This window comes from Lonchura striata, chromosome 1 (assembly GCF_046129695.1).
Source record: "Lonchura striata isolate bLonStr1 chromosome 1, bLonStr1.mat, whole genome shotgun sequence".
Lineage (NCBI taxonomy): Eukaryota > Metazoa > Chordata > Aves > Passeriformes > Estrildidae > Lonchura > Lonchura striata.
This window is the reverse complement of record NC_134603.1, coordinates 99,036,947-99,060,273: the sequence shown is the minus strand read 5'-3', so window position 1 is coordinate 99,060,273 and position 23,327 is coordinate 99,036,947.

Sequence of the window (23,327 nt, the reverse complement as noted above, 5' to 3'; positions counted from 1 at the left end):
TCTTGAAATATTTGCTGTATTATCAGTATAACCACATACAGTCCTGAGTTCTCATGTTACTGTTCAAATTAGGGCTGCTAATTAGGACTCTTCTGTGTGTCACCTGCAGACCTCTGAATACAAGCTGATATAGTTTTTGTACATAGTGATGCTCATTTGTTAGCAAAAAAAAATTCAAACCTCTGTAAGGATCCAGAAAAAAGCTAGCAAGATCATTGGGGAATAAGGAAGCTATCGTAATGAAAATTAGCAAGTAACACAAAGACTAAAAAGACTAAATCTAATAAATAGATTGGGGCAATAAAACTCCAGGGAGAGAGAACTATTTAAGCTAAAGAACAGCACTGGTACAGCTCAAATGGGAATAAATTGGCCATGAGGAATTTAGGCTGATAATTAGAACATGATTTAAAGCCATGAGAGTAATAAATTCCGTTAACTGTGTTCTATCAGAAGAAATGGGAGTAAAAAACCACAAAGCACTTTAAAGTTGAAGTTTCACCAATGTATGGCAGCAGTTATGTGAGGGGAATGTTTGGGGAGCAAGAGACTCAGCCTGACCCAACAGACTCTTCATTTTAGGTTGTTTGGAGTTCAAACCTCCGGGCTTAAGCACTTACCTGTCTTTACTTGAACTCTGAATAGTAGGATCCACGTCTCTTGACTTTGCATTTCCAAATTTTCTGCTTAGCAGAACAAGACTTCAATGAATCCTTTTGGGTTTAGGCTGTATCAAATGAACACAGGCTTTGCAAAGACTCTGAAGTATTCGTGTTCTGACGTTGTTTGGAGTTGATGCTGATAGAAGTTTCTCTCCCATCTTCCTTCCCTTTTAAACATTGCCAGACTCACTATAATAATTTACTCATCTGACATTTCACCAGTTGTCAAATAATTATTTAAGCAGGACAAAAGCAACCCCATCTTTAAATTAACTATGAACCAGACATTAGAAGGATGTTGCCTGCCCATGCTTGTGTAAGGACTATTTATGACAATTTATATGTACTAATTGGTAAGAAATATTAATTACTCCTACAGAAGCAGCAGTTTCACTAAATGGAGAATGGCTGGAAATACTGGCTAAAGATACAATTGACCAGGCTGGTCCTTTTGCCTTTGCAACATATTCCATCTTTTGTGTAAGTGTGCCCATTGTGTGAATCTCTGCCCTCAGTCAGCTTCTTGTTAAAAAAACAATTAGCTGCCAAGCATTGATCAACAACTGGAACATACATCAGTTTTTGGTTGTACATTAATGGCATTTATCACATTTATCAGGTATTGCAAATGAGTAACAACTCATAGGGGATTTGTCACGTAGCTATTTTTTTTTCTTTGCATGCAGAAAGCATTACAAATGCAGCCTTGGGTACTGACCAAGGGGATGCAACCAATGTGAACATTGCTCCAAGAAGCCTGTTCCAGCTCAGGCATTTTGTCTCCTTGGGTATATATTGCAAATGTTACTGTAAAACTGTGTTTCAAGTTGCAATGGCGAGTGTTTAAAAACTGGAAAGAAATAAAGGGCTCTTCCTTTATTTGTGCAGTAGGACAGTGTATTTTACAACAGGTTCACATACATTTTCTGCATCTTTGTGCTTCATTTATGTCTCAGGGTACTCTCTGAAGATGAAATAAATATATTTGGTCTGACCCTAAATATCCAGACTAATCCTATCTCTCCTTTCAAAAAAATGCTTAACTGTGATAGGAGGAAGAAACAAAAAACTCTAATTTTCTGCTAGTGTAATTCTTCTCTCCAGTATAATTTAATAGTTGATCCTTAAAATAATTAACTTATGTAGGAATTCAAGTCAGGGAGAGTATGGTAAAACAAGCAACTTGCATGCTAAGAAGCACATATGCTGGTAAGATTTGTTGATCTCAGGATCTAAAGCAATTTATCTACTTTGCTCAATGAGGCTGAAGCACACATTAAATAAGATTCAGGTTGTATAACAAAAGCAGATTTTGGGATTGTATTTTTCCATTGTTTTTATTTTATTATACTTCAGCACCTAATTTTAAATTTTATATAATTTATCTGGTAAACTGAATTACAGGTTTGTAAACAATCAGATTTCTTATGAGATTTAGTCACAACCTATACCAGTTCCACATGTACCTAAAAAGAAATTTTTGTTGTTAATTTTTTAATAGAAATTTTGAATAGAAATTAAATTATACTATAAAATTAAATTGCACCATAATTTTCCTTATGCTTTAAATTTTAAACATTTCATAAAAAGAACACATTTACAATATGACCTAATTAATTTAGAAGCTATTTCTTGAAAAATGTCTATAACAGCAACAGATGGCAAGAAGAAAAAGAACAACAAAATCCTGTTTTGAATATCATCCAACATGACAAAGAACCAGCTGCTATAAAAAGTGGTGTCAACATCTAAAATGTACTTTAAAATGAAACTCGCTTAGATCCATTAAATGCAGAATGCTTTAAGGAATAAAAGTTCATGGTTTGTTCTTGTTTATCACTGTTCTACCTACTATTTTCTACATTTTCTGAGAACTGTCAGCACTTGTCATATTAGTAAGGACAGACGGATGGAAGAGTAACCATATCCACTTTAACAAACAAAAACAAAGTTGTGTATACTGTATGTGGTACAGAAAAACATAGCCAAAACTATAACCAAATTTCATTTCATGATTCCCTTTCTTTATGAACTTATTAGAAAATATGTTTCAGCTACTTTTAAAAAAATGCTAGCATTTCTTTTCTTTATAGCAAAGGACCTTTTAGAAGTAGGCACTCAAAACTCAGGTTTAAATCTTTCCTGCTGTTATTTCTATTGCGTTGTCTGATGCAATTCTTATTTTTATTAGGATAGGTGAATGCTTAGTATTTTAGTTTTGGTTTTACACTAGAGCCTGCTTGTCTAAATAAAGCAGTTTACACTCCTATTACGTTTTATTTTAACATCCTTGGGCTCTGTCAGGATATTGAAAACTTGGACTAGAGGGAAATCACATTTATTTTAAAATCAAGAATTCTGTCATGCCCTTTAAAGCACAGCCTTGTACTTGGAGTTTAGTCCCAGAGGAAGCTCAGGAACCACAAAAGCCCTCTAATCAAAAAGCAAAGAGGAAAACTCTGCCTAAGCCTGGGAGAAAGATGTCATTGCTATGTGCAACAGCCCATTGCTGGGTAGAAGCAGGAACTGCTGGCAAATGCACAAAGATAGTCAAACTCCAAAAGCATGCTGGATACCCTTTGCAGAAAGGATCACCAATTTCCACTGCAGGTCAGTACTAGCGCTGGAAATTCAAGGCAGATATTTTGATTCTCAGCCATGGGAGGATGCAACATTGACTCTTTTATCCTTCTTTGCCTGTTTTACAGAAGATGGTAGAATGGAGATTGCATAGGAACAAAAAAAAAATGCTCTCTTTCCCACACAAATGTGCTGCAGAATATGGCTTAGCCTTTGCTTGTCTACAAATTAGCAACAAAAGTCATGGAATGACAAGGCTGCTTTCAGCTCTTATTAGCAGTCCAAATTCCAAAATCAAATTCTGTATCTAAGGGTTTCACATCTAAGGGTTTCAAAATGTGAAAAAAAACCCACTAGTTCAGATCACCATCAAAAACTCAGAAATCAGAAATAACTACCAATTTTTTTCAGGAATTATACTGAAGATGAAAAGAAAGCAAATTAAAACAAGAACAAAAAGAAGTTATTCTTTACCCCAGTCATAGAAGACAGCCTCTTACAGCCCTTCTATAGCAGCTCTTCACAATTTCTTCTTTTTCCATCAGCTACGAACTGCACTGTACCATCTGAACACTGCACTACTGCCTGTCTGCTAGATGCAAAACTAGCTGGCAACTTTTAGAAAAAAAAATAATATGAAAGATGTCTCTTTTTTATAAGGCAAAAATGTTGCATTCTTAATATCTACAATTTAAATTTTGATGGGATGCATGGACATCAGTCTGGGCAGCCCTCCTGTTGTGCTTCCTTTAGGAGGAGAGACCTTTCCTTTTATCTGAGATCAACCACCAAACAAACCCAATGCCACCAGGCAAGGTGCACACAGTTACAGCAGTATTGTCTCTCAGCCTTACCACAGGCTGGAAGAACCTACAGAGTCACAAGAACTAAAGGTATCAGGGTGTTCAGGATCTTTGCTGCAGAAACTGGTAGCTTGACCCTCAGAAGCTTGTGCTAGGCTTTAGAACTTGGAATCTCTCTACATATCCTTCTAAACAGCGTTTCCTAGGCATGTTTTGATAGCCTAAGTAGCCAATCACCTCACATTAGTTAAAAAAAGGAAAATCAAACTTGTGAGAACCCCGGCCTTGCTCTGGGGTCTCATGTGGTGGTGAAATTCCTCCTCCAACCCGTGCTTCCAAAGAAAAACTCCGCAGGCTTAGCTGTTCGGTCTCAAGGCAGTTTATTGCTAGTTATCTAACAGATTATGTTCTTGGACTGCAGCTATTTGATCAGTGGCCTGGGCAGAGGCACACACACACCCTGACATCCTCTCTATCTGCTGTCTTCTTTGTCTCTCCTCCGCCCAGGGCTGCTGCTATCTTTTATAAGATATATTACGTATAACATGTTTACAATTATTCCCCAATACCTACTACCTACGTTGCCAAGTGTTTTTCTACTCTAAACCAATCTGTGAGTGCCAATATCACCAAGAACATGGAGGTAAGGAAAAAGAAAGCGGAAGAACAGGATCAGCCCACTTTCCTCCATCTTAGAACTTCTGACCCCCATGTACAAAGTGAAAACCCCCCTGTACATGTCTTAAAACCCCCCTGTACAATACTAAAAAAATTTCCCCTCTACTTTGTAACTACTTATACTGTACTATCTAACCTTTTGTAATTGCTTGTTCCACCTCCAAAATTGGCAATTCATTCCATGGCTCAAACTCAAAATCACAGTTGTTTTTCAGTTGTCTGCCAGGGTCTAGAATGCTTCTGACCAAGGCCTGGAACCTCTAAAAATGTCTGAGAGACATTTTGAGTTCCCACACAAACTCACAAAAACCCAATAAAATTTTTTTCTATAAACTGGAGGAGTATGTTTTCCGTTTAAAAGATTTTGTTTCAAACAGATTAAATCATCATGAGTATTTCCTGTGTACTGAAAAAAATTCTAGAAATCTGTAAAGAAATGTTTTCTTCAATCTCACATACCTATTTATATATTTATGGATACATACACTTGGGATTTATACCTAATTGAATAATGGAGAAGCAAAAACACTCGAACATCCTATCTTTAAAATTATGGAGAAAACTGGTCTTGAAGACAAGAAAAAAGTTGCAATTATTCAGTGTAAAAAAGGGAACAAAAGATCTGCAAAGAATACATAATGGACAATTCAAAGAAGTTGTATAATATATTGTAATACAGTGCTCTGCAGACAGACTGGGGAAAAAAGATATTCCTGGGCTAATGTTTCCTCAAGCAAGTCCACATTATTCTTTTTCAAGATCCATATGTAATCAGACTGGATTTGATCTGCTTGGAAGGCTCACACATTAAAATGGTGTGGTCATTATTGCAATGTTTGTGTCACTTTATAGAGATTATTGCCATTTACTGTGAGCAGCTGTCTGGCACAAGGAGACAGATCGAGCTAAAGAACAAGTGAACTGATCTTTAAACTTCATTACCACAACTAATGGCATGATTTTGGTAACTTTCTTGACTGTGTATGAGGTTTCCTTATTTTTGCTGGCTAGAATAGCTATTCAAATTATGTAAAATAGAACAATATTTCACCAAATCCAGGTACAAGCAACCAATTTATTTTATTCTTTAGTGAAGTTATAAGAAAAGGATTACTGCAGAACAAGTAGTGAAAACTCAGCCTTAGTGGAAAAACATAAATTTTTCTCTGCTCCATTCCTTTTAGTTGCAAACACATCAACTCCCAAACTCTCTTAGAAAAGTTACTGACTTTTCCTGACAAGAATAAGTGAGAGAGCACCAGTGGGATTATTTCAAAGATGTGAAATCTCTTTACTACAGGTGCTTGGGGGAATTCATTATCAGCTTCATGCCTTTTCTCTAACAACAGTCTTCCTTCAGGAGAAGGAATCTTCAATATGTTGTTGAAACTGTGGTGAGTCCCTCAGTGACTGAGTGCCATACACTCTGAGCCACTAATTGAAATATCATTTTAACCAATCCTACTAGAGATGCTTTGGTTCTCAAGCTGATACCTTAGTAATTATCATAGGCATAAAACTGGTTCCAGTATCTTATGTATATAAACCACTTCCGTTGTATGTGTCACAGTTCATTGCTTTTATCTACTTCATTCTTCATCTTCATATTTATATGGTTTGCTTTGATACAGAATTATCTGATGCATGCAAGACTGTTAAAAGATAATATAAGAGAAGGTCAAGCATTACATATTATACATAAATCCTGTTTCTTTTTTATATTAAAATGATAGCAGAAGACAGTCTCTTTTAGAAGCCTGTTAAGTTTGAGCATGCAAATCAAATCTCACATGATCTCATCAAGACTGAAAAATTGATGTGTAATTTCTTTAATAGCTTGTCAAAAAAGTGGACAGTAAAATAGCTACAGCCAGGACCAGAACCCACAAAAAGAGATTCTACGTGTCTAAACTATGGGAGCTGGTGACTGTGTTCTGTTTCCCAGTTTACTACAAGAACCCAGACAATCTCTAGAATCTATGACCTTTAGCTACACTTGGCCCTTACCCGGCCACTCTGTGGCCCTACTCTCCCAACCATGGAAGAGTCGAAAATAAAAAAGAGCTACAAATATATAGTAAAGATTAAATAGTTGCCCACCGTTACCTATTAATCTTGGTGTAGGTGGGGGCAATGGAGGAAGGGAGGAATGGTGTAAAGGGCATCTGTATGATAACACTTCAGTAGATCTTATTATTCTTTTTTTTTTTTTTTTTTTTTTTAGGTTTTCTGAACTACCTTTTTACAATTATAGCATGCTTATGAGATCCTGGTGACATAAGAGCCTATGATAACCTTGCCCATCTAAACTGTGGGAGGAAATATGTAAAATAGTGTATTTTTGGTTAGAAAAAGTCTTTCCTACCAGGAAGTCGTACTTCCAGGTTCTTCCCTTGCACATACACAGCTGCATGATGAACAGGAACCCCTTTTAGGGTCTCCTCCACTTTACATGCCATCTAGTTCAGTGCTGAGAATTAATTGTGTCTATACAAAGAATCATCCATTTTGATTGCAATGCTAAAAAGCATAAGTAAAACAACCTTTAACCAGCTGTTTTCACAAAAGTAAATGACTATTTATTATGTTCTTTATAATTAATGAAGACCAAAGTACTTACTATGATGAATACCAATAAATACCTTCTAATATGCAAAAAAAAAATTCCCATTTACATTTTAATGAGATTTGAAATGTTAATGATGGGAGTCTAGTAATTAACTTAGTGAGTGTCTCAAATAAAAGTGAACTTTGTTAGATAAATTAATATTAGTTCCTCATTAGGATGCTAAAATAGATGAAAATTATTAATGTTTTAGCTAATATTCTGAAAATAAATAAGTATTTGTTCACAGTTTGTCAAATATTTCCTAATTATAAACAATGAGCTCATCAGTAACACATGACCTTTCAAATGTATTCCACATATAACACAAATAACAACACTCATATAATACTATTTTTTTTAGTATAATGAAGGATTTTAGACCATTTAAAAAACAAAACAAAACAAAGCTAAAAAACCAACACAACATACCTTTGTATTAATTTTTTTTCCCATTTGGTTGCTTGAAAGATGCTGAAATGAGTCTGCTGAAGCTCCAATTTTTTCATTAAGATTCTTAATATCATATCACTTAAGATAAATTTGAGCTCAATTATCTTTCTGTGACAGATTCATTGCATCCAGAAAGGAAATTGATGTCCAGTACATTTACCTGTTTACATTTGTGAATATTCTGTGAAATGTGCACTTTCTGAGTACTTACAAGTGGGAACATGTAAAAGGCCCTAAATTTGCTCCATACACACCCACCAATGGAAGACAAACAAAAGAGGACTCAAACATTTGTACATCTGAACAGCTCACTGTCAAATTGATTCAAAATGGGAAAAAAAGAGGAAAAACACAGTATTTTTGTTGAATTCACTTCTTACTCCCTCCCAAAGATTTTTTTTTTTTAATTTTAAGTCAAAAAGAGCATTGACAGAAAATTTTGAAGGATTTCTAGGATTGCAGAAGCTATTGGATTAATTAGAGGACAAATACCTCACTTATTCACATCTCAGAAAGGACTTAGTGAAATCTAAACAGATTCCAGGAGGACTATTTCCTAAATAAAGTTTAAAACATAAAGGTCACATTATGAATACATAAAAATGCTAATTCACACATACATTCTGGAAGGAATATATACAATTTACTGCAATGCCAAAACAGAATTTATAACCAGTGTTTTAACCATTTATCTTGAAATAACAGTATATTTATAGCCAAGCTATTTAAAATATAAATTGTCCTTGCTTCTCCCCAAAATGTAAAAATAAATTAAATATTTAACCTTATATTACAACAATAGTTTGTTACAACACCCTGTATACATAGTTCCCATAACTTCGTACTTAGCAAGGTTGTTGATCCTGAAAATACAGAAACATATGTAGCTCCAAGGAACACACTGATAGGTGTATTTGTCATGTTCAACCTCTGATCCACGGAAGTGAATCCAGTGGGCTGCCAAGGCTTAGCATGCTCTGGAACACTCAATCCCAGTGGCAGTTAACAAATATCTCCTTGTGAAACAGTTGTATTGAAAGGTCACAATATACCTTTTGTGCTTGTTATGTTAACCTCATAACTTAGTTTGCTTCTGGGGAAAGGAACAAGGAATATACATCACTGTACCTGGCTATTTTTCACAGGCCTGATTGGACACCTATGTATAACAGTACAGATGCTGCACCCAGTTTGATTATCATACATCTGAATTCATATGGAGTGCTTTCAGATTCTGCCACTATACCCCCTAAACAGGTACACAAATCACCAATCTGATATTAATAGGCACTTTTACTAATAGGTGTTGTCTCCATCTGAGTTTATAAAATTAGTCATATTATGCTTGCTGGGATCAAATTTCTGTTTAAATTTGCAAGACTTCACTGAAATTCTAGTGACTGTTTCAGAAAGAGGCACACAGCCTGCTTCTACTGACCAGAAAAAAAAGTATTTGAAGGTCACTCCATTTTCAATTCCTTATTACTTTCTTCTGTTTCTGTTCTGTGGCTAAGAGATTGCTCCTGAAATGCCCCATCTGCTCTCTTATTTTCAGACAGCTGAAATTATTCTGGAATAACTGCAATATGAAATAAAAGCCTGTAGTATTGGAAATTATAATGAAATTGCTCATGAAAGCTGGGCTTTTACCATTCTGAAGATACCACAGAGCTGTGACATTGGACCACCAGATGTGGTCATACATGGCTATCAGTTCTATGTAGTTTTCACATGGCTGACATTTTCCCTTCCAGGTGGAGTGCTCTGTTTCATGGCTAACACAGCAAGTATGGCAATGAGACCAGTGCTAGAACTGGTCACTCACTATTTCTCACTGATGAGGGGTGTCATGAGAAGTTTTGAGTAAATCAGAAAGCGCTTATTGCAATGGGAGAACACTCCTTGTGATGCCTTAAGCTTTGGCTTTCATATTTTCCAGATTCTGTACTGCATTAGTATATAACTCTGAACTTCATATAAAGTGTTAACAACTTCTCTTCACAGTTTTTCATCTGGAGAACCAAGGACACCTTTGTAGCTTCAGGTCCAAAAAGCATAAACAACAGCAAATTGAGGAGAGCAGTCTGGGAGGATGGGACTTCTTAACCTGAAGCTGTAATTGGATATTGCTGAAATTACAAACCCCACAACTGGACAATTAAACCCAATATGTAAAGGACCAAATTTTTAAAAAGTGTGAAAACTTGTAACCCAGTGTCCAGCTTAGGTATAGCCTCGGCCAGGCTCTTGTACTGCCCAAGGTGTGTCCTTTGAAGGCCTTTTTAATAAATACCTACTTTATTCCTTTAACTCTGGCTAGCCTCTGTTCCAGGCAGCCTCTCAAGGCATCACTTGTGCTGTTGAAACATCAATATGGAACACAGAATGGGCACCATAGGAGTCAATGTTCTGAAAATATCTGTGACATTTAACATTTTCAGATCTTCTAAGTCTGCTGGGTAATTACATGCTGTTACCCTCTTGTGGTGCTAAACCTCTTGATTTAAGTTCAAAGCTATTTGATTATGGAGGAAACCAACCTTAAAGGTAAAAGTGGCCTGAGGGACCTGACCTCCTATTTCAGTAACAAACCATAAGCACACATTCCATGGCCAGCATATGCTGAAATGAGTTTAAAGTCTTTAAATTTAATCAAACACAGATGTAAGTCAGTAATGTGTGAGGAAAAAAAAAAAAAATTAAATATGACAAGAAATGGAGATATAGATATTGTAACAATAGTGACCAGACCACATGAAAAATTGCAGTTTTTATCAAAGAATAGCTCATTATACTGGGTAAGGATATCTTTCTTTCTTGCTTGACTTTTAGAAACATTAATGTGTTACAATTGATATGGAGAGGCTGGAATAGTACCTAATATTTTAATTAGAGATTTCCAGCTTCCTTTTAGAAACACTTGGAAAACAATAAAAGTGACCGACACATTACAGGATTAGTCTTGACAGATCCCCATACTTTGCAGGTGTGTTTTGCTGCAAATGCAAATAGCTAATACAAAGCACCTAAGGCTTAGTGATCTAGCAACATAACAGTGATTAGGCTTTGGAAAAAAATCAATCCTATCAGCTGAAAGGGAGCAGAAATTAGCAGTCTTGAACAAATAGTCACTCCTGTAGCAATGTTTATCACTTTCTGCATGACCAGAATAGAAGGATTCCTTTTATTCTGTCCCCTTTTGGTTAACAGCAGATGCAGCCTTCCTTCTCTCTTGCACCTTCCCAACTCTCTGCTTTTTCACTGAGTGATGAAAAATGCAAATCAAGAAAGAAAAACAACAGCAGGAAATGCGTGATTAGAAAATGTATAGTTCTCCAAATGTTCCTCATTTTTCTTCCCAGTCCTTGGGGGGTTAACATCATCCTCTGAATAGAATGAAAAATGTCCAAAACATACTCCCACTATTTGGCTTTATTTTTCATTTTTTTCTTCTCATCTGGCAGGGGACACAAAAAGACCAGGAGAGAAAAGAGGTGAGACCCAACCTTTACCTTCTCAAAAGGGAGAAGAAACCAGCAATGGGACTGGTTCTCCTGCAGGAAAGAGGGTTGCCTCCCCCTCCTCATTTTCCTAACCAAGAGGCAAAGGACATCTTGTTACAGGTTTCCATAGGTTTTCCAGAGCAGAGTAGATAAAATGAGCTTACCAATACTTTCTTCTATCCACATACTCAGGGATTTGGATGTGTCAAGTCAGGTAGCACAGTCCAGAAATTCAAGGTATGTCTTGCTGTATGATTTTGGATGTTACTCTTGCCTAAAACCATTGTATTTTGGAAAGAACACATCATTCCTTTTTCTTCTCCAGGAGCAATCATGTCACATCTTCATAATTTGATATTGTAATGGCAAGTGGTGATTTCTCCATTACTCTTTTACCTTTACTAACATGGTAGAGTAGTTAATATATCACCTCTCCAAAACCTTGATGTAAGAAAGTAAGATACTGCATGAAACATTTTTCATATGATTGATGCTATGTTAGGTATTAGTAAAATATGGAGAAATCAAACTAAAGGAAATTTCAATCATTAAATGGAAAAGAAAAATAAAAGGGATATGTAACATTTTTGCCAAGAGAAAAAAATATTTTGAGGCTTGGAATTAATGCAGCTGTCATAAAGCCAACTTTTCTAGCCCTAAAATTAAAACCAGTAAAATTCTAAGAATTTGCTCTGTACAGAAATTATAATTTTAATTGTTTGAGCCCTTTCAAATAAGTATTTTTCTTCATTTTATCCTTAGACTTTAAATTTCATTGTTTTATTATATGGATCATATAATTTATAGTATTCTGTTCCAGAAAAATCTGTGAAGCACATGAAAAAGTTTTCAGAAAAACCAACACCAAGAGCTTTTGCTTATGTTCCCAGTTCACCATTCTTGCTTACAGAACCCACTCAAACTTGGATTCATTGGGCATCTTTTACATTCTACATTTCTACTAAAGCAAAAGAAGAGCGGAAATTGAAGACAACACTTTGAGATTTACTGTGTTTACACAAAGCATTTTTCCCAATTGATTTGGATTCACTGATACAACTGTGAGTGTAATTCCATTCCCAGTATTTATGTGGTTGGCATTGAAGCTCCTCTGTCAAATGTACTTTGCTAGAGTGAGTAGGAAGATTGGAAGAGACAATAAATTGTCCTGAGCACTTTGGCTTTTGAGTTTTTTTCAAAGTTAAAGCAGTTGTTTCCTTTCAACAAAAATTGCTACTTTGGGAACTAGGAAATCTAGTATTTCTCATCTTGCCTATTTGTAGGAAAACTTGGCATGTCTTCTTTCTCTAATTCCGAATATAATTGAGCATTTCTTAAAGATAAAAGGTTCATACACATATAGGTAACTGTGTGTAATACACACAGACATAAACAAACCCTTGACCATGAGTATGTGGTGATGAAGTAGCATTACCTGCTCTCTCTTATGTTGCCCTTTTCATCTTTAAGGCTTGCCAAATTTAAGAATTTATGGTTCATCATGAGACCAGCCCAGGAAATGGGCCTTTAACCTGTATTGTCTAGGTTCGAGACAGGAATCTGCGAAGGAGGGCTAAAGCCTCCTGTGCAATGGAGAAGGTAAACCCCCTCCCTCTGAATTACTAGGAGTTTTAAATCAAAAGGCTCTCAGGCAAAGATATGGGAATGGGAGTAACAATTCTTTACTAGGAGAAAAACTAGACAACAATTTAAAAAGGCAAATGCAATCGGTACAAACAAAACCAGTGAAAAAGTCCAGAACCTGAGAATTCGGGGTGCCAGTAGCAGTCCTGCTGGGACGATTGATCCCCTTGCAGTGGTTGATGAATTGCAGCTGAAGTGGTGATCTTTAGAAGGGTATAGTTTTCCTCTGAAGATCTGGTGGCAGTGGGGCCGGTCTTCCTCTGCGCCGGGGTTGCCTCTGAGCTCCGCTGCCGTCGCCTCAGCGCGCGCCGGCTGCTTCGCTGCGAGCGCCGCCGAAGAGAGCTGCTTCTCCGGGAATCCTGCTAAGAGAGAGAGCCAGCTGCCTCTCTCCCCAAAGCTACCCCTTTAAACAATAATAGAGTGCTTGGCTTCCCCCTCTGGGTGGGACCCCTCACAATAGGATGGTGTTACATTTACCAGCCCGGCAGTGAGTCAGTCAATAGTGTATAAACAAACCATTGCCTCTACAGGGCAAACCATTGTCTCTGAGAGAGATAACAAAACCTGTCCAACAGGTTTGCCTTCAACAGATGGCAAATAGAATACAAGCTTATCTTACAACCCAGGACACTGTATGAATAGTTTCATTGAAGATTATGAGATTACCCACAGTAGTAAGCAATGGCCTACCTTGTGTTTCTGTAGTGTATTTCAGTCAAGTTTATGGGAAGTTTTAACCATGGGATGTGAATTACTAGGCCAAGTACCGAGCTGTGCTGCACAGAGCTATGAGCTACTGCATCGTCCATATGCTAGAATAGAAAGAAGCTTAAGGCTATACATGTAAATATTTCAGAATTAAATCCTAAATAAACATGCTAACTGCAAGGGATTTCAAGCACAGTATTCTTTTTTGCAAATGAAGAGCACTGCAGAATATACAATAAACCCTAAATTAACTGTGCTTGTGCCCTCTGAAGTGCTTCCTCTTATACAATTAATGTTAGTATTTTATCTGCTATTACATATTATCTCCAGTATATATATAGTGATTCTTTTGATCTTTGCTGTGCCTAAACTAAGGCAGGAAGGGGTTCATGTCTACGCGTGTTTTTAGGAAAACTTCCCTGTCTGATCATCCAGGAGCCAATCTGGCAATCACATCTTCACTGGGCTGGGTCTGCAGCCCTTTCACTGTGGGAGGCTTCAGTGAGCTGACAGGTGCCCTGCTTGGCTCCCCACACACCCCATACTCAGATGCAGACCAGGTTTCTTTCGACCTTAGATTTCCCATAGCAGAGTCTCAGACGTTTCGATCCTTAAAATGATTTAATCTTGGTGCACACAAATTTTGCTTAGAAAAAACCTGTACTTCTGGTGGCTGCATCATGATGATGACATACTCACTACATAATGACTTAACACAGTCTTCTGTCTCTTGTGTGTAATAAGTGTGTAGGGTGCAGGAATAAAGTTTAAAACTCAAAAGATAAGAAAATTGCAGCTCTGGACAAAAGTTCAGGATATGGTAGAGCTACCAAAGAGCTACCCTATCTTAAAACTCACTTGCAACCACTCTTCTAGCCAAACTCATGCTCATTTGAACAAGACCTTAAAGAACAGGGAGATTTCAAATCCAAGTGTGTTTACAGAATGGTGTAATAATTATATTAGGCCTTTCAGTATATATTGGCCCTAACCACAGCAGCAATCTGCTTCCACGCTCACTGTGGGAGTCCACAGGAGCCAAGAGCAGGCAGTGCTTGGCCTCAAGCACCACAAAATGATGGGAGGACAATTGTTTTCCAGCTAACAGCAGAAGCAGGCCACACAAGCTGTCATCTTCTAACTGCTCTAACATTTTCATAATTATTGTTACTTCCAGGTCTAATCATTTATACAGGTTTTCTCAGCTTTAGAGAAAAAAAAACACAAGATTTTGAAGTTGAGGTGTACATTTATAATTAAATTAAATTCTATATTGAAAATTAATATTAAAGAGCAAAAAACCCACAACAAACCACTTGCAGTATTCTAGATAGCATATGCAATTCTACCTTTACCTCGCAATGTACATGCTTACAAACAGTGGCATTTGTTTATATTCCTAACAATATATGAAAGAAATTCTAAATTATGTATTTTCTTGAAATCAGTAGCACTGCTAACACATCAGCCATGGTAATGTATATGCAGGTGAGTGCCCGTGTTCTACCCTTTATGAATCTTTTTGGATTCCAATGTTTATTTTCACAAGATAAACAAGCCTCGCTGCTTGCTGGTACATATCATAAAATCCCCCTATATATTTTTATAGGTGGAATTGATGTCTCAAACTTGAGTCAAAAGATGTGCATGCTGGTACAATACAGCACTGTATTACAGCATTGTAAATTAAAATATTGGTGAAGAAATAATGTTGACTTGTGGCAGGACTTCCCTTTAAAGAAAACCTTGCAGAACACTACGATTTGTTCATATGAAGGACTAATACTTCCTACACTGGGGACAGTATGAGATAAGTATGAGATATTTTGTGATTACTTAATATACATCCTAGATTTGGTTATACTTTGTTACTCTTAGTTATAATCCATCTGGGGGAAATTTAAATAAACTCACCTCTTCTGTGATAATAATTTTAATATGCAAATACAGGCAGAAAAAAAAAAGTGCTAAAAAGAATTGTGCACAGATGTATATTTGTAATCAGAAAACCTACATATCTTGAGACATATTAGACAATTCATACTTCCAGACAATAAATACAAATCTCAACAGGATAAAGAAATCAGTGACAGAGAGCTTTTGGATGTAGAACATCAAGCTATAATAGATTGATACCTTATCTCTACTGGGGAGGAGTACTGAAATAAATATGTCACTATTATTTAAATTATCTGGCTATTATTTATTAAAAAATAAATATTATTTATATTTATAGGTTCCAAAGCTTATGAATTTCAAAATGGTTTTTCTATTTTTGAAACAGTCAGCCTTGGGACTCACAAGTGAAAAATGGTATTGCCCTGTATTTTGGCAAAGAATGAAAAAAAAAATCTCAAAAAAACCCAAACATTTTCAGGACAGTTCTGACTATTTTGTTTTGTTTTATAATGTTTCTAAAATAGGATGTTATTTCAATCTCCATTCCTCCTATATTGTCTGCAGATTAAAACAAAACCAAAACCAAAAACATATAATAAATAAATGATTCCTGAATAATTTGATAATATAATTAAATTGATAAAATGGTAAAATCATAAAAGGAGCATCAGTGCCACTTAATAAAGTTTACAATTCCAGATATAGTGTTAAGACAATTTCCTTAAACAAAGAAATCTGGTTTGTACTTTTACAGGCAGCCATTCTGGAAGGTTCTTCCTCTTCCTCTTCCTCTTCCTCTTCCTCTTCCTCTTCCTCTTCCTCTTCCTCTTCCTCTTCCTCTTCCTCTTCCTCTTCCTCTTCCTCTTCCTCTTCCTCTTCCTCTTCCTCTTCCTCTTCCTCTTCCTCTTCTCTTTCTCTCTTTTTCTTTCTCTTTCTTTTTTATTTTTAAACTGGAGAAATCTTACTACTTGACATTATTTTCTGTATACCATCAAAATGTGCAGGCAAAATTCCCCCTAGCTGGCAGTATGTATCCCTCAAACACTGACAACTCAGAGACACCAAAATTATTCTATTAAATTATTAAGAATCCTGATATTTATCTCCTCTAAATGTCACTGTGAGTCAAATAGAGTAGAAAAATTATATCCAATGATAAGAGTCTCAGTCAAGTCGAAAGATTCATATTTAAAAAGAAATGCCAGACAACGCTTAGAAATAATTCAAGAAATAAAATAACTTTTCAACTTATAAAGTATATAAATGGGATATGATGTCAATTTATAAAGTTCAGTCTGCAGTCAGAACTCCATTTCATTATCTCATTTTGAAATAAATCACTTTAAAATAGCCCCAACATTTAAAGTTTCATCAGACCTTTACTGAAAGATCAGCCCAACTAAGCAACCAATATTTGCTATTATTATCGAATTCCTGTAACTGAGCAACATTTAGCAAGTTTGCATAATCAATACCTCTCCTCTGAGCAGAGAGAGCTATAAAAGCTTTACCATGTAAAAAAAGGTCTGAAACAGTACGATAAATCCCTATGAGGGCAAACGCACAAGTGAAAATATTTACCAGTCAATAAAATGGATCCCATTGCCTTCTGTTGACAAAGCAGGTTACACACCACATGTAGCCCAAGTTAAATTGTTCTCAAGTTTAAAATGTTTTTCACTAATGTCAAATGAAAAATCTATTCTGCACCTCTGACACTAATAACAATATAGCAAATTTCATGCTAGTAATATATTTTCAATTTTTCTTTCTCATCATCTATTCCTAAGTACTATTCCGAAGGCATTAATTCACAGTTCTATAAAACAAAATGTTGCATAGTTTTTGAACTTTAAGATCTAGCTATCTTGGTTCATATTGAGAGTCACCTTTTAAATATTTAATTAATATCACTTTATGAGGTGAGGGTTTTTTTTCAGCTTTCACAATACTGAAATGATCTCTTTCTACCTGATGTGATTTGCATGAAACTGACAGTATGATTCAGAGATTTAATAAGTAGATTTAAGTTTTTCTAACTTTTATGAAACAGTTGAAGGGGTTTAATTTACTTGCACTCCCAGAAGTATGAGTAATATTCTTTTTAATGCAGAATGGGGCAGAAGCCTGATCATCTGGGTCAGGATGCCAGGCATGTCTAAGGGGAGCTCTCACATCCCTGGAAACTATGGATCTTCTTCTGTCACACAAGAATGCCTGTTATTGTTAAAGGTGCATGAAGACTCTCTGACCAGGAAAAGGGAAATAAAGTTTTAAAAAATGTACCTGTTCCAGAATCTGTTTTCTTGTCAACATTTTCAGGTGTATTCACTAAGTTTGAGCAAGGGTTTTATTTCATAGAATCATAGAATGGTTTGGGTTTGAAGTTACCTTAAATATAAGCTCATTCCAACCCCTTGTTGTGGACAGGGACACCTTCCCCTAGACAAGGTTGCTCAGGCTTCCATTCAGCCTGGACTAAAATTCGTCATACTGTTTTTTCATGGTATGTTTTTTTTTTTTTTTTAATAAAGGAAAAATGAGCTACTTTGCAAGTACTTATATTTTCTTCCATTAAATTCTCATTCTGAAAGGTTTCTCAAAACCAAAATAAAATTTCAAGAGGAAAGCACAGAACAAATTCCTATATAAACCAATAGCATAGCAGTTATCTGCAGTATGAGTGATACAGATTGAAATTCATTGAAAGGTACAGTACTGACAGTTATTCACAACCATGACTAACTATAATATATGTAGCCCTTTAGAAGTCTTATTCTAAAATATAGCATCCTTCAAAATGTTTTGATACAGACTCCTTGCTATTAGAGAGTTAACAGTTTGAATAAATCAATAACAAATCCTTTTCAAAGAGTCCATTTTCTTCAGTATTTTATTGCAATTCTTTTTTATTGAAGTCATTATGGCTATAAGCTCAGCTTCTTTGTTGAAAATGAAACCATTATATCAATCTTTAGCTAATAAAGTCTGTTTATTTATATGATTTAATTACAAAAATACTTTCTTCAGTGAGACAAAGGAATGTTTTATGTTCTGCAAATTGTGATGCATACACAGTTGTTTCTTTTTAAAGAACTAGCCAGTGCTGTCTAATGCACAGTTTCTCTGAGGAAAAGAGGTAAGGGAAAAAAAATCAGAAGAGAGGAGAATGGAAAACTTCCTATGAAATTTTACTTCATAGTGGAAGAGTTCATGAAAATCATATTTAATCTTTCCTAGACAAGAACTCAAGAAATGCATAAGGCAACTGTTTTCCTGGCCAGTCACACTTTGGTCCTTCTACCTCAGGTCTCATCTTTCATTGTATCCTGTTTTTTTCTGATTTCCATTTTACAGATGAAGGAGAGAGACACCAACCAAAGATTCACATGAAGAAAGGACAAATTATCCTCAGCAGGCAGGCTTGTAGCTCCTACAACTGACACAGCAGTTGCTTGGGGATGATCTCCAGCTTGCCCTCACCTTCTGGCCTGTGCCCAGAGTGGCCACCCCTGACTGCTTATGAGACCAGTGGCAGTGGACTGCGCTGTACAACTGTAAAGTAAGATCCTGAGCCGAGAAGCCAGAGCACAAGAGACAAGAGGGGCCACTTGTATGGGATCTCAATACGGTTTAATCTCAAGAAGGTCCAGGAACAGTTCTTACAGAGAAACAGCTACTTAAAACCAGGGGAGGGCAGTAGGGGAGGATACAAATCTTAACCAATAGTAGAACAGAAGGGGAGGAACGTAGGGCAGGGGTTAAGTTTTAGATGACCAATAGGGAATAACATGGAAGGGGAACAGGCTTGGCACACCAGTGAACCTTCGAGGGAAGGGTGATAGACAAAGAAGGCTCTAGAGAAAGGAATGCAGTTACTTCTGACAGACAAGGGAAGAGGGCAGTACTTCTAGGATTGGCAGGGAAGGACCTGGAAATAAGGGAGGTATAAGGGAGATTGACATGGGGACTGACAACAGTTGTCAGGAAAATGGTGGTAAACAACTTCAAGGCAAAACCATTAGGGAAAATGGACAGAGTACATGGAACAAACTACTACAAGCTTACAACAAGAAATACCTTAAACTACAACAGAAAAACAAACTACTACATACAACTTTACACACTGTTCTGCCATATGCATCATCCATAAACGTCAGTCTTTGTTCCATTCTCAAGGTGTAATGACTACAGATTACAGTTCATGGGGACAGTATTAGTCAGTAAGGTCCCATGTAAACTACACAGTAGTAAAATTAGGACACAAGTCCATCGCTTCACATACTACAGCTCTGCTGTTTAAATGCTTTATTCTCTGAAACCACATAGGATTTTGTGCTATAATCTTTTCTGTAAGGAGTTAATCTGAATGTGTTTTAAAGAAAATGGTAGGAGGGCATGCTTTTATCTCAAGATCCGAATAGAAATTAGAATAGAATAGAATAGAATAGAATAGAATAGAATAGAATAGAATAGAATAGAATATCTCAGTTGGAAGAAACCTAAAACGATCATCTAGTCTACCTGACCACTGCAGGCCTTGTTATTAGGGTATTGACCAAATGCATTTTAAACACTGAAACACTGCTTGGAACACTGACCATCTTGCTAGAAAGCCTGCTCCAGTGTTTGACCATCCTCTTGATAAAGAAATGCTTCCTGATGTCCAGAATAAGCTTCCTCTTGCCATTAATAAAGATTTGAACCATTCCCACAGGCCCTCCCTCTGGATACCTGGGAGAATGGCTCAGCACCTTCCTCTCCTTTTCACCTCTTCAGGAAGCTGCAGAGAGTAATGAGATCACCTCTCAGCCTCCTTTGATCCAAAATAGAAGAGGTTGAAGTCCTCAGCAGCTCCCTCATAGGACATTCCTTCCAGGCCTTTCACCAGCATTTTTTCCCTCCTCTGGAGGTATCCAAGGACCTACACTCCCTTTTTAAACAGGGGGCCCAGAACAGCACACAGTACTCAAGGTGAGGCCACACCACGTTTGAATACAGTGAGATAATCACTTCCTTTTCCTGGCTGGTGATGCCATGTTTGATGGACTGACAGTTCAGGACTGACAGGGCACACAGTGTTTGCCCTCTGGACGACCAGGGCACACACTGCTGACTCACACTGAACTTCTGTCAACCTGCATCCCCAGGTCCCTTCCTGTAGGGCTGCTCTCCAGCCACTGTTCTCATTTATTTGTGCCTAGCATTGCTGCATTCTAGAATCTGGCATTTGGACTCTGCAAGTTTCCTGTCCTGTCCCTTAAGTGAGTCAACAGTATCTCCCAGTTTGAGATCATCAGCAAACTCATTAATGTTTCAGTCAATTCCTGCAGCCAGATGACTGATAAGCAGATTGAACAGGACTGGCCCTGGAACTGCACCCTGAGAAGCATCACTGGCGACTGGTCATGAGACAGATGTAGCTTCACTCACCACAGCCCTTTGAGCTCTGCCCTTCAGAGAGTTCTTCACCCAGAGCATCCTGAACTGTCAGCAGGATGCTGTGATAGACAGCATCAAACACCTTCCTAGCATGCAAAAAAACTAGAAATATTGCCTTCCCTTCATGCACGAAGTGGGTGACTCTATAATAGACGTATCAAATTATTTAAAGTGGACTTTCCCTTTATGAACTCATATTCTTCCCCATAATTTTTCTAGGAGGTGAGGTTAGACTGTAGTTTTCTGGCTCTTCCCTCATGCCCTTTTTGTAGATTGTAATAACATTTTTCAGCTTCCAGGCAGCAAGAATCTCCCCAGACTCCCAAGAATTTCATAGATGATTGAGAGCAGTCCTACCTGGACATTTACTAGATCCTTCAGAACTCTGGAATTAATCCCACCCAGCCTCACAGACTTGTGAACTTTCAGCTGATACTGCTGGTTTATTACAATTTCAGTGTCTATAAATGGAGAACCCCTGTTCCCACAGTCCTGGTCCTCTGACTGTGGGGCCCAGGAAGCCCAAGGTCTATATACATTAACAGAGGCAGCTAAAAAAACTGCATTGAATTCCTCTGCTTTTTATTCATCCATATTAGTCAGATGATTATCTTCAACAGCTATAAATCCAATGTTTTTTTAGATCTCTTCTTGCTATTAACATAATTTAAAAGGTTTTTCTTGTTACTTGATATGACAATGTCCAGTTTCAACCAATTTTCAGCCTTTAAAGTGATTTCCCTGCATATACAAACCACAGTTACAAAGAACTCTGTCTGCATAACTAATTGATGGATAAAAAAATCCCTGAGCACTAATTAAGGAAAACTGGGAAGAGACATGAAGATACCTGGCAGAGAATTTAGGCCTGTGTCACTTATCTCAGAGAAGTATGCTTGATACTAGCCATAGCTATTCTTATCTGGGGAAACTAAGGGCTTGTCCTTTTTAGATGATGATGTTTGCTTAATTTGTTAGTTCTGAAGAACAGGCTTCTCAAATGTCATAAGGAAGCCATTAATTTCTTTCCAACATATTCCAATCACTGTTCCAGTGTTCTCATTGCCATGGTACATCTTATAGTGCTTTTTATAATTTATAGGTAACCAGTTGTTCAGTACCTTCCCCCTAAAAGGCTACTACCTGATTGTTCAGTCTTTTGTACCTAACATCTTATTTGCATTGCAACAAACAATACTATGTTTTTTTTATTTTAAAATGAAATTCAATAACTAAAGGCTTGTATCTGTTTTGATATTCATCAGCCCCTCAAACAGATTAGCATTTTGTGTCAATATAGTAGCATCAGTGTTATGATTAATTTTTACCTTGAACTATTTGGAGAACAGAAAAATGCAAGATATAGGAAAAAAATCTAATATTGAAAATTTCTACTAGATGGGGCTCTTTTAGGATCAAGTAGATTCCATGGAATGCATTGTAAAAAATATTTAGTTTATATGTAGGTACTTTCTTTTTCTTTAATTTCTTATAGAAAGGGAAGTACATCATGCCAACACAAGCCACTTGTTCAATTTCCAAAGGAAAAAAGAATACAAATAGGTTCTCTTTATTCCAAATACATATGAGGCAGTGCAGAAGTAAGAGGAAAGTGAGTAAGCTGAGGAAGAAAGATTAGTCAAGGCTTGTTCTTTTTCCTCAAATCAATACCTTATAATTTCTTCATTAGCACACAGAGCTATGATCCCTTTCCCATGGCATAAAAGATGCACAAACAGATTTTTTTCACATGATGTAATGAATCCCTTGTTGATTTAAAATGATCAAAGGCCTAAGATGAAAGCTTTAAACTCTATGATAAAACATTGATAATTGTGCTGTAATATTCAATATTGTGACCTAAATAAAGTGGTTTTCAAACCTCAAAGCTATAAAAAAGCCATACATAATATTTTTTAAGTCTTATTGTATCAACAGTTCTATAACTACAAATTATCTACATAACATTTTGTATTATAACTGCCAATAAAACCTGCAATTCAGGCTGCAATGAAGTAGTCCATTTAGATTAAGTAGCAGATATAATCAGGTAAATCAATAAGAACTGTTTTAAGCTGTTCATAAATGCTTAAGAAGATTGAATTAGTGTTGTCCAGGGCTTTTTCCATATTTTCAGTTTGATTCTAATTTATGTAATGTCAGTACATTTAGGAAATTCATCAAAATGCCTATAATGTTGACTATTATAAACAAACTCCAAAAAATTCTTATTATACAATTACTTGTAATATTGCAAGTTTTTAATTGTTTGCTTAATTAGCTGATTTAATTAATGTAAATACCACATTGCTTAAACACTTAAGATTAATTTATCTGGCTTCATGCCGTT